The following is an 11,202-nucleotide window of genomic DNA, read 5'->3' on the forward strand; positions in this document are numbered from 1 at the left end:
AACCCCAGTTTCCCCGCCAAGCCTCACGTGGCTGGATTCAACACCAGAGCAGCCTCCAGCACTGACTTCCCACAGATGCCAAGGTCAGCTGGTGTTGGTGATTGGTGACTTATTGAAGCCACCGGAAGGCCTCTGACTGAATCTTTAGAGCCCTCAATATTGCCCAATCCCCTGGAGTGGACTAGAAGTGGGAAGCCATTGAGAAAAAGGCATTGGCCCAAGGATAATCTAAAAATAGCAGACCTTTTAATAACAATCCTTGTTCAAGAAAAATTTATATTGAGAAAGTGAAGAGATGACAAAATGAAGCCTTTCCCAGCACTGAAAATAAACTAATATATCCTGGCAGCATTTCATCGGGGCCAGCAGGCCGGGGTGGTGGGGGTCGGGGGAAGGGAGGGGGAAGGTGGGAGGCCCTGGTAAAAACATGGTTCAAAGTTCAAAGGGCCTTTATTCCGCATGCAGTGTCCTACAGCCCACCAAGCAGATCCCCACATTATGGAAAATTAACTCCTTAACTCCCACTATGGGAACACCCGGAGTTAATATCCCTTGTTGGCTTATTAACCAATCTTTCCCCCATTGGATGTGTTTGAAGCGATCCCTTGGTGAGATTTTGGGGTCCCTGGGCGAAGAGGCAGGTGTGGATTCTTGATTAGGAATGGTAAGTTTCAGTTTGATGGCTCTCATTTTTCTCTGCCAAACATTAAAGATTAAAAAGGATTCATCACTATTGAAGCTCCAGACATCACACCCCATTCCAACTGCTGCAGACACAGAAACTCAAATCCTGCTCATAAATAACATTCAGGAAATATCACAGTGTCACAACACTATATGCACATATTCCAGTAAAGCGAAGTGGCAACTGTGTATTTCCACAACATGAAGTGCTGACAATTAGGTGTCTCTAGTATTTTCTCAACTGAGGGGCTCTAATGATGTGCCAGGAAGTTTCAGCAGAAAAGCATCTGGTTTCCCAAATGACTAAGCTCCAAACTGACATCATACTCGAAATTCCAATCTCCCAACTGTGCCCATGATGTAAGTTCAGTGCTCTGGGGCTGAGCACACTAATAATAATAATAATGTTGATATTTGTTAAGCGCTCACTATGTGCAGAGCACTGTTCTAAGCACTGGGGTAGATACAGGGTAATCAGGTTGTCCCACGTGAGGCTCAAAGTCTTAATCCCCATTTTACTGATGAGGTAACTGAGGCACAGAGAAATTAAGTGACTTGGCCACAGTCACACAGCTGACAAGTGGCAGAGCCGGGAGTCGAACCCATGACCTCTGACTCCGAAGCCCAGTCTTTTTCCACTGAGCCACGCTGATTAAGACTGTGGGCTCCTTGTGGGACAGAAACTGTGTCCAACCTGATTAGCTTGTATCTATCCCTCCACTTAAGACAGTGCCTGGCTTGTAACCACTTTGCTTGTAACCGATTTGCTTGTAACCACCCCGACACTTAGAACAGTGCCTGGCACATAGTAATCACTTAATGAATACCATAATTATTATTATTATTGTTAGCAACTGCCACCCAGCTGTCTAGCCCAGGTAGAAGTCCTGAGGTCAGACAGCAACAGCACCAGAGGGTGGAGGAACAGAGGGAAGACAGAGAAAAAAGTAGGCTCCTCCTCAGTCTTCTCTTTAATCTCCTTCTTTCGCCCCTGTTGACTCTCCTTTCTTTTCTTCTTTCCTCTCTTTCCCTATTTCCCTCTCTCCCTTTTCCCTTTTTGTCCTTTCCTCTCTACCTACCTCTCAATTCCCCATACTCCTTTCGGGAGGCTCCACTCCCACCCCCACCCAAACCTAAGATGACCAGATTTCCATTCACTCCTGGGTCCACTTAGCATTGCCTCCACCAGCCTCCAGATACTCTCAGCTGGGCTTTTCTTCTCCAAATAAATGGTGCTCTGTCAGGATCAGGGTGCTCCCTCTCGGGATCTCAGCCCTGCCATCTGACCCAAGGGTAGTATCTAAAACTCCCCTGGCTCCCTCATTCACAAATTCTCCTGGGTGAACTTGAATCCCGGTCCTCCTTTCCCACATCCTTAAGAGCAGACTGGCCTTAAGCCCAACAGCGTTCCAGGAAGGGGAAAACAGGGTGTGCAAGTTTCTGCCCCCACCCCCTTGGGTAACCAGGTGGCTGGGAGGCACGACCCTGCTTTTAGAGAGTAACTCTCTGGAGCCTCTTCAAGGACAGGCACTTCACCCTCCAGCTCCTCTGTCTCTTTTGGAAGCAAAGGATTTTTCTAGAAAGGTTGGAGTTGATTTCCCGGCTCTAGAATGCTAGTGGAACTTGGTTGTCTACAGTGGAACTTGGGAATCTACAGTGGAACTCAGGGGTTTACAGTAGAGGTCAGTGATGAGCAGTGGAGCTCAATGATCTACAGTGGAGCTTGGTCGTTTACAGTGAAGTTTGGTGGGGGGGGGGTTGGGGGTCTACACTAGAACTCATGGAAACTTAGTGGTCTCTAATCCTGAAAAAGATCGCACTTCCCTTCACTTTTCACTGGAAAGGTTCCTTTGACCAGAGTCCTCAATGCACTTTCAGACTTGGTTTTGTAATTTCAAATCTGATTAATATTGAATGCTTCTGGGATCTCCACTCACCACACCTTAATTAGGCTTGCCTTCTTTCTTTGTGATCAACAGTCTACTTTCTACAGGTCATGGTTGTAGAGGCCTGAAAATGTTTTTTCCACAAATGACCGTCAATCAACCAATCAATCAATCATATTTATTTGGTAGTTACTGTGTGCAAAGCACTGTATTAAGCATATGGGAGAACACAATATATTAAACTTGGTAGACATGCTCCCTGGTCACAAGGAGCTTACAATCTAGAAGATGAGATGGACATTAAAATAAATTACAGTTATGTACGTAAGTGCTGTGGGGCTGAGGGTGGGGTCAGTAAAGGGTAAACTTTATGTGCAACGGTGACGGAAGGGAGAGGGAGTAGGGGAAATGCGAGCTTAGTTGGAGAAGGTCTCTTGGAGGAGATGTGATTTTAATAAGGCTTTGAAAGTGGGGAGAATGGTGGTCTGTCAAATATGAAGGGGGAGGGAGTTCCAGGCCAGAGGCAGGACATGGGTGAGGGGATAGAGGCGAGACAGACAAGATTAAGGTACAGGTGAGTAGGTTGGCATTAGAGGAGTGAAGTGAGACCAATGAGGCCCTTGAGACCAATGGTCTTCTTTCTCATTCTTCCTGAGCCTTTCTGGAGTGAGAAAAGAGAACATTCATCCTACAGCTGTTTTCTCCTCCTCATCCTGTCCAACCCATATTTTTTACTCAGTTTTCGATTTATAGTTGCCAAACACAGGTGCAATGACATGATGGGAGGTAGTCCGCATGATATACCTTGAACTGAGGGTATTGGGGATTTGGGTGTCTTCCCCACTAGATTATAAGCATCTATGGACAGGAAAACTTTATGGGTACACATACCAGAAATACACATTCCAGAACAACATTATGACAGAAGATGGGACCTTCGGAAGAGGGTGTGTCCATGGAGCCAAGGATAGGGAACTCATTACTACTCCTAGTTCTGCCACCAACCAGCTTTATTGCTTCAAGAAAGTCACTTCAAAAAAAGACCCTGTCCCTCAGCACCTGAAAAATAAGAATAATTCAACTTGTCACCAGAAAAACATGTGTTTAAAGTGTTACAATCCACCATTAAAGGTACGGTGTTGTTACAAGTGTTAACAGAATTTTTGTGATATTTCTACTGAGGAATTTCACAGTCACTCATCCCTAATGATGCCTTCATCTTTTGCATCTTTTCCTCTATTGAAACAGGTGTCATGCTTCAAAATGAGTTTATTATTTTATTCACATCAATATAATGAATGCCTCTGGTTGCCTCATACTGAAGCGTATCTGCTGACACTATGATTCATGTTTTACTTCCCAGTATGTGCCTGTAAACTAAAGTCGGGTACAGCCTGTTGCACCATTTCTTTACCTCTATTTAAATTGTCAATTACACTAGTTGTTGTGGACGTTGTGTCCTTTATGGAATTACACTCCAAGTCAATAATAAGGGCAAGGCCTCTCCATGCACAACACTAACAAAATCTAGCGGCAGCCTGTCACTTTCACCCTCGCTATAAACATTTAAGAGAAATGTTGAATGGATTAGCAACATTTCTCTGAATTGGAGATGAGACAAGTGAAATGTTCTGTTCCTTTGTACCACCTGCCGCGCCCCTTGCCCCAGCTAATCGATATAATTTGGTATCAAATGTTCATATATAAATTGTTCCCTTTCCCTTTGCTACCTTAGTGCTTATCTAGGTGACTGATTATTGTCAAGTCCCTAAATGGCTTAAAATGCCCCAAAGGTATCAGATTTTCCTCTCTCTCCCATAGACTGTAAACTCGTGTGAGCAGGGAATGTGTCTGTTATACTGTTGCATTGTACTCTCCCAACTGCTTAGTACAGTGCTCTGCACACAGTAAATGTTCAATAATTATGTTTGACTGCCTGACAGAAGACACCAGCCACAAGCCACAGTCTTTTCTCTAATGCTTACCTCCCAGACATCTGAATGAGAAAATCTTCCAGACCTGAGATCCTGACAAATATTCTCCCCACAAACATTAAGCGGAAGAGTTGTGAGAGGCCCATTCTTTAGCTCAAATGGGACTGTTAATTGATTTTTAATTGATTCATTCAATCAATCAATAAATCAATGGTATTTATTGAGTGCTAACTGGGTGCAGAGAACTGTACTCACTTGTTGGGGGAATTCAGCTAACTCACCGATTTCTGATTATCTACCTTTTGGCTAATCTTCCTTATTCTCCCTTTCAGTCACCCAAGTCCAACTTATTTTATTTGACTCCTTGTTGATCATCCATCTTCTTTAATCCAATTGAGAAGTAGATGAAGCTCATCACTGAGTTTCAGGCGTGATACAAGACTACCATAAAGTGGAGGCAGGGGAAAAGATTCAGGATGCCCCAGTAATAGTAATTATTATTATTATGGTATTTATTAAGTGCTTACTATATGCCAAGTACTGTTCTAAGTGCTGGGGTAGATACAAGCTAATCAGATTGTCCCACATGAGGCTCACAGTCTTAATCCCCATTTTACAGGTGAAGTAACTGAGGCACAGAGAAGTTAAGTGATTGCCCAAAGTCACACTGCTGACAAGTGGAGGAGCCGGAATTAGAACCCACATCTTCTGACTCCCAAGCCCATGCTCTTTCCACTCAGCCACGCTGCTTCTATAGTAACAAGCAACATGGCCTAGCAGCGTGGCTCAGTGGAAAGAGCCTGGGCTTGGGAGTCAGAGGTCATGGGTTCGACTCCTGGCTCTGCCACTTGCCAGCTGTGTGACTGTAGGAAAGTCACTTAACTTCTCTGTGCCTCACCTCATCTGTAAAATGGGGATTAACTGTGAGCCTCACGTGGGACAACCTGATTATCCTGTATCTACCCCAGCGCTTAGAACAGTGCTCTGCACATAGTGAGCGCTTAACAAATCCCAACATTATTAAAGAGTGTGAGTCTGGATTTTAATACAGGCTCTGCCACTTTTTTTTAAAGGTATTTGTTAAGTGCTTACTATGTACCAAGTACTGTGCTAAGTGCTAGGGTAGATACAAGATCAGGTTGGGCACAGTCAATGTCCCATAGGGCTCACAGTCTGAGTCAAAGGGAGGAGGATTTAACCCCCATTTTATAGATAAGGCAACTGAGGCACAGAGAAATTGTGACTTACCCAAGGTCACGCAGAAGATAAGTGGTGGAGCCGGGTTAGAACCCAGATCCTCTGACTCCCTGGCCTGTGCTGCTTCTCAAGGTCATACTTGCCTGCTGTGTAACCTTGGACAAGTCACTTAACTACTCTGTGCCTCTTTTTCCTCATCTGTAAAACAGGGATAAAATCCCTGTTCTCCCTTCTATTCTGACTTTGAGCCCTGGGTGGGACAGGGATTGTGTCGGTCCTGATTATCTTGTACCTATCTCAGTGCCTCTCACATAGTAAACGCTTAACAAATATCCTAAGTGTCACTGGGTTACCCGAGGGGACTGTAGAATCTTTCTCAATAAAGGTTTAAAACAAGCATAGAGGGGTAGTTATATATCAGGACTGTTAGATGAAGCTGCACATGGAGGTAGAAGACTGAATTGAATGACCTCTTGAATATTCTCACATCTTTCTGATTCTTTCAAAATGAATGCAGTTTCAGAAATTGAAGGCATTGATATTACTATATGAAAGTCCAAGATGTCAGACTTCTAAGAGACTCTCAAAATGGCAGGGGAAAATTACAGTAAGCTCTTAATAAATACCAGAATGATTGTTATTATTATTGTACAACAAATGCCCAATTACCCAGCTTTGGTGTTTTAGGTTGCAGATTATCCATCACTGCCCTTCCGGCTGAGAGGCAGTTTGTGGGGGATAGTGTTACCCCCAAGCCAAGAGGTTTTCACATGAGAGTCAGGCATTTGTAAGGGAAGCCGGGCTGGGGCCATCTACCCACCTCAACACCATAACTCCTCGGTAAAGGAGTGAGAGACTTGGTGGCAAGCCAGAACCCAAAATCTCAATTTCTATTTTGTGGCTTTCATTGGCAGAGGTTAGGAACCTCTCAGCTAGAGCACACCAATGCACAGAACTGATAAAGTCCAACCCTCAACTGCCAGTTTTCTGCTGTGTGACCTTGGACAAGTCACTTAACTTCTTTGTGCCTCAGTTATCTCACCTGTAAAGTGGAGATTAAGACTATGAGCCCTATGTGGGACAGAGACTGTGTCCAACCTGATTATCGTATATCTACCCCAACACTTAATACAATGTTGGGCACATAGTAAATGCTTAATGAATACCATAAATAAAAACCCCTTAGCCAAAAAGGTGAGCCAAGAGAGCTCCTGGACCTGCCCTCGTCCCTGGACAGTGGATGCAGTGCCCCATCTGCACTGAAAACCTCCAACTTTTGCTGCTCAGTGATCTACAGTGATGTGATCATCCTGAAAACTGAAAATTTACTCGACTTTGTAATTACAAAGCTCCTTTCTTCCAAAGAGCTCAGAGTCATTTCATTTATATACAGCAAAAACTTTGTCACCTAGGATGTCGGAGGAATGGGTGGTGCCGATTAATCAAAAATTCCAGTTAAGAAGCAAAACGACCCCAGAAGTCGGTTTTCAGAGTGATATGGCACTAACTAGGTTTGCCCCATTAGGACTTAAGTCTCTATAGAAGGAGGGACCACCATTAGGCCTCTTTGCAACTGATTCCTCTAGACTGTAAAATCGTTTTGGGCAGGGAATGTGTCTGTTTATTGTTGTACTCTACTCTCCCAAGCACATGGTACAGTGCTTTTCACAGTGTAAGTGCTCAATAAATACGATTGAATGAATTGATTTTTTCCCCTGTCTGGTACTGTACCAATACAGAATGGGATGTTTTTATGCCCCGTATTTGGTTTTGAAATGTTCAGCTTCCCGCTACTTAGGCTTCTGCCACCAAGACCAGTGGTTTGGAAGTGGTGCCTGTGTTTACAAGAACCCAGAAGGGAAACACAGTGGCCCTAGGCAAGGGAGGGGTTCAGGGATTCCCCAAAGACACACTGTAGGTTCTGCAGACTTCCACAAAGACTCTTTCAGTGATTGATTAAGAAAACATTGCATTTTGTAAGATATATGTGTTGCCTTTGGTCTAGCGGAGGGGTGATCAGAGAATTCTTTACTGTTCACAGTGACTACTCAATAGAGTAGTTGTTAGACCTAATTTCTATAGGCCTCTGACTCTCCCTGAGGGGATGGTGAGAAGCTCAGTGTGCTGTCTAGATAGAGGGCACCTACCTTCAGAGTCAGGAGAATATCTGTCTATATGTTAAAAGGTTCATTCTGGCAGGAACCTGAAATTTTCATCTCCATTTCTCTGTATTCTAGTCCATTTCTTGGACTTTGATTTTGGTATGGGTTAAAAAGAAACTCCGATTTTAGAAGTTACCCATATTTAAAGGGGGAAAAAATCTGTCCTACTTTCCAACTTCCCACTGTTTCTAATGCTTTGTTAAATGGTGAAAAGAGTTGAGCGGGAAGATGGATTTTCTGCAGATACAGTGCCACCTAGTGGTGGATTGTTTCTATAATCATTCAATAGTATTTATTGAGCGCTTACTTTGTGCACAGCACTGTACTAAGCGCTTGAAATGTACAATTCGGCAACAGATAGAGACAATCCCTGCCCAATGACGGGCCTACAGTCTAATCGGCTCCCCTGATTAAGATTAGCATTCTTTTGGTTTTGAAAATCCCTTTTAAACTCTTTCAAAGTAATGCTTTTCCAGCTTTTTGTATCAACATTCAGTGGGGAGAAAATAATCCTTGTCTCTTCACCTTTAGAGGAAGAGGAAGAAAACAATTTGTCAGAGTCATACGTATCAAATTACTAATTCCCACCTGTGTTGGAAGATCTGTTGCTGAAAGGGCAGATTTGGATTTGGATTTGGATGCCCCTAGCTCGATCTCCAAGAGTTTTGGAAGTGGTGCTTTATAAGAATTAAATCTGTTCAAAATATTCAGCCTTTCTTGCAGCCCAGAGGACCTACTGCTTCCTGGGCAAATGGTTCTCTGTGTCAGGGGGTGTTGTCCCTCCCCTTTCCCCCTTATCCATCCCCTCTTCCCTTTTCCAAATTTCCCTTTTTGTCCCCTTGTTTGTTGCTGTTTCCATTCCCGGAATTCTCGAGTGCTTAATATAGTGCTCTGCACACAGTAAGTGCTCAATAAGATAGTGGCTAATTGAATGATAGATTATAAACTCACTGTGTGCAAGAAATGTATCTGCCAACTCTGTTGTATTCTCCCAAGTACCTAATACGGTGCTCTATACATAGTAAGAGCTCAATAAATAGCGATGATGATAGTGGTGATGATGGTGGTGATAGCTGAGGTCACTTTAGGACTCTGGCCTCAAGGGAATCCCATCAGGAGGAGAATTAGGCACACTGAGTTGTTCTTCGACACTTTACCAGCTGCATGAGGTAGGGTAAAGGGGTGGCAGGGTCATGGTAGAAGTGATGCCCTACCTCCTGGGAGAATTTGGCTGGGAGGGGGAGACAGGCACAAAAGGCTGTTTCCACGCTCCACTGGGGCGTCAATTCTACCATGACACTACCACCCCAGTGGAGAGTGGAAACAGCCTTTTGTGCCGTCCTGCTCTCCCACTCAAAATCTCCCAGGAGGCCTTTATGAACTGCGTCCCAGAGTCCCTAGTTCAGCAGTTGACTCAACAGGCATCTAAATCCTGTGCCTCAGTTTCCTCATCGTAAAATGGGGCTCCAATACCTATTCTCCCTCCTATGTATGGGACAGGGACTGTCCTCTGGCTTCTTTTTCCTTAGAACTCAGGGGAATTACACTTATGTAAATGATAGAATCACCCTAGTGTTGTTTCATTGCCATCTAGAGGACAGGAGTTGTTTTAAACACTCAGGAGATTAGCCTACTCATTTGGTGTTATAAATTCAGTGCCCTGTTTTGTGTTGAAATACTCAAGATTCGATTACTAAAATTAAAATTGCTCTTTTCAAAGGGAATTTCAATTTCCCAGCAGGTATACTTTAAAGTATTCCTAAAATATATGCTAGAACTGTTTAACTCTAGGTAGAAGAGATTATGTTTTGATAAAAAATGTACTTAATAAATTGGGGTTCTAGTCTGGTACATCACATGCCTATTATTGAGAATACATTCCACTTTTTCAAAGACACACACTTGTGAAAAGTCATATAATCATAGATTTGTGTGGCATTTTATTAATAGTCAGAAAATGGCCTTAGCAACTAGTTCTTTCCAACACAATTCCACCAAGCAGGATTGGAAAATGGTAGGTTGTGCTGGTGTGAGTCGACAGGACAGGTTTGACCTCAAGAGGATTTATTGGTGAGAGGGTGTATACTAGTACAAGCCTTCTGATTGACCCTTGACCTTTTGTGTTTGACACCTGCTGTAGAAAGGCACTGGTGGTCCTGCATTCCTTCCCCTGCACCACCTCCAGCCTTGCCACCAGTATTTCTGGACTCTGAGTAATATCCTGAAATCACTCAGGCTGGAATCCTGGACTGGGAATGAGGAGACTTGGATTTTAGGCCTGGGTCTACCACTCGATCTGTGAAAATTGGGTAAGTCATGCCCCCGATCGGTGCCTCAGTTTCCCCACCTGGGAAAGGGGGGGTAATGGCACCTGCCAATGTCTTCTCACAAGAATATTGTCATGATCAATATATGATTCACGCAAGTGATTTAAGGTAGAAAGTTCTATGGAAATGCAAAGCTTTACTATTAAAGCTCTCATTCATTTGGCATTACCTGAACTTCTTTAACTATGGTTTGTAAGTTCCATAAGGGAAGGAAATAGGGGGAGGCAAAAATAGGCCATGTGCTGGTGCTGACCCATGGGCAAAAAGCGGGGAGGGGGAGGGGAGCAATGTGGCCTAGTGGATAAAGCATGGTCCTGAGAGTCAGAAGGTCCTGGGTTCTAATCCCTTTGATTCATTCATTCAATCGTTTTTATTGAGCACTTACAATGTGCAGAGCACTATACTAAGCACCTGGAATGTACAATTGGGCCAGAGAGAGAGAGAGACAATCCTTGCCCAACAACAGGATCACAGAAGCAGCGTGGCTCAGCGGAAAGAGCCTGGGCTTGGGAGTCAGAGGTCATGAGTTCAAATCCCAGCTCTGCCACTTGTCAGCTGTGTGACTTTGGGCAAGTCACTTAACTTCTCTGTGCCTCAGTTACCCCATCTGTAAAATGGGGATTAACTGTGAGCCTCATGTGGGACAACCCGATTACCCTGTATCTACCCCAGTGCTTAGAACAGTGCTCTGCACATAGTAAGCGCTTAACAAATACCAACATTATTATTATTATTATTATTATTAAACAGGGGAGACAACAAAACAGGTAGTCAGGTGTCAATACCATCAAGATAAAAAGAATAATAGATATATGCACCTTATTAATAGAGTAATAACATACAAATATGCACAAGTGCTGTGGGGAGGGGAAAGAGCTCCTCCACTTGTCTTCTGTGACCTTGGGCAAGTCACTTTCTGTCTCTGTGCCTCAATGGCCTCATCTGTAGAATGGGGATGAAGACTGTGAGCCTCATGTGGGACAACCTGATTACCCTGTAATTACCCCAGCGC

The sequence above is a fragment of the Ornithorhynchus anatinus genome, chromosome 16 (assembly GCF_004115215.2).
Source record: "Ornithorhynchus anatinus isolate Pmale09 chromosome 16, mOrnAna1.pri.v4, whole genome shotgun sequence".
Classification (NCBI taxonomy): Eukaryota; Metazoa; Chordata; class Mammalia; order Monotremata; family Ornithorhynchidae; genus Ornithorhynchus; species Ornithorhynchus anatinus.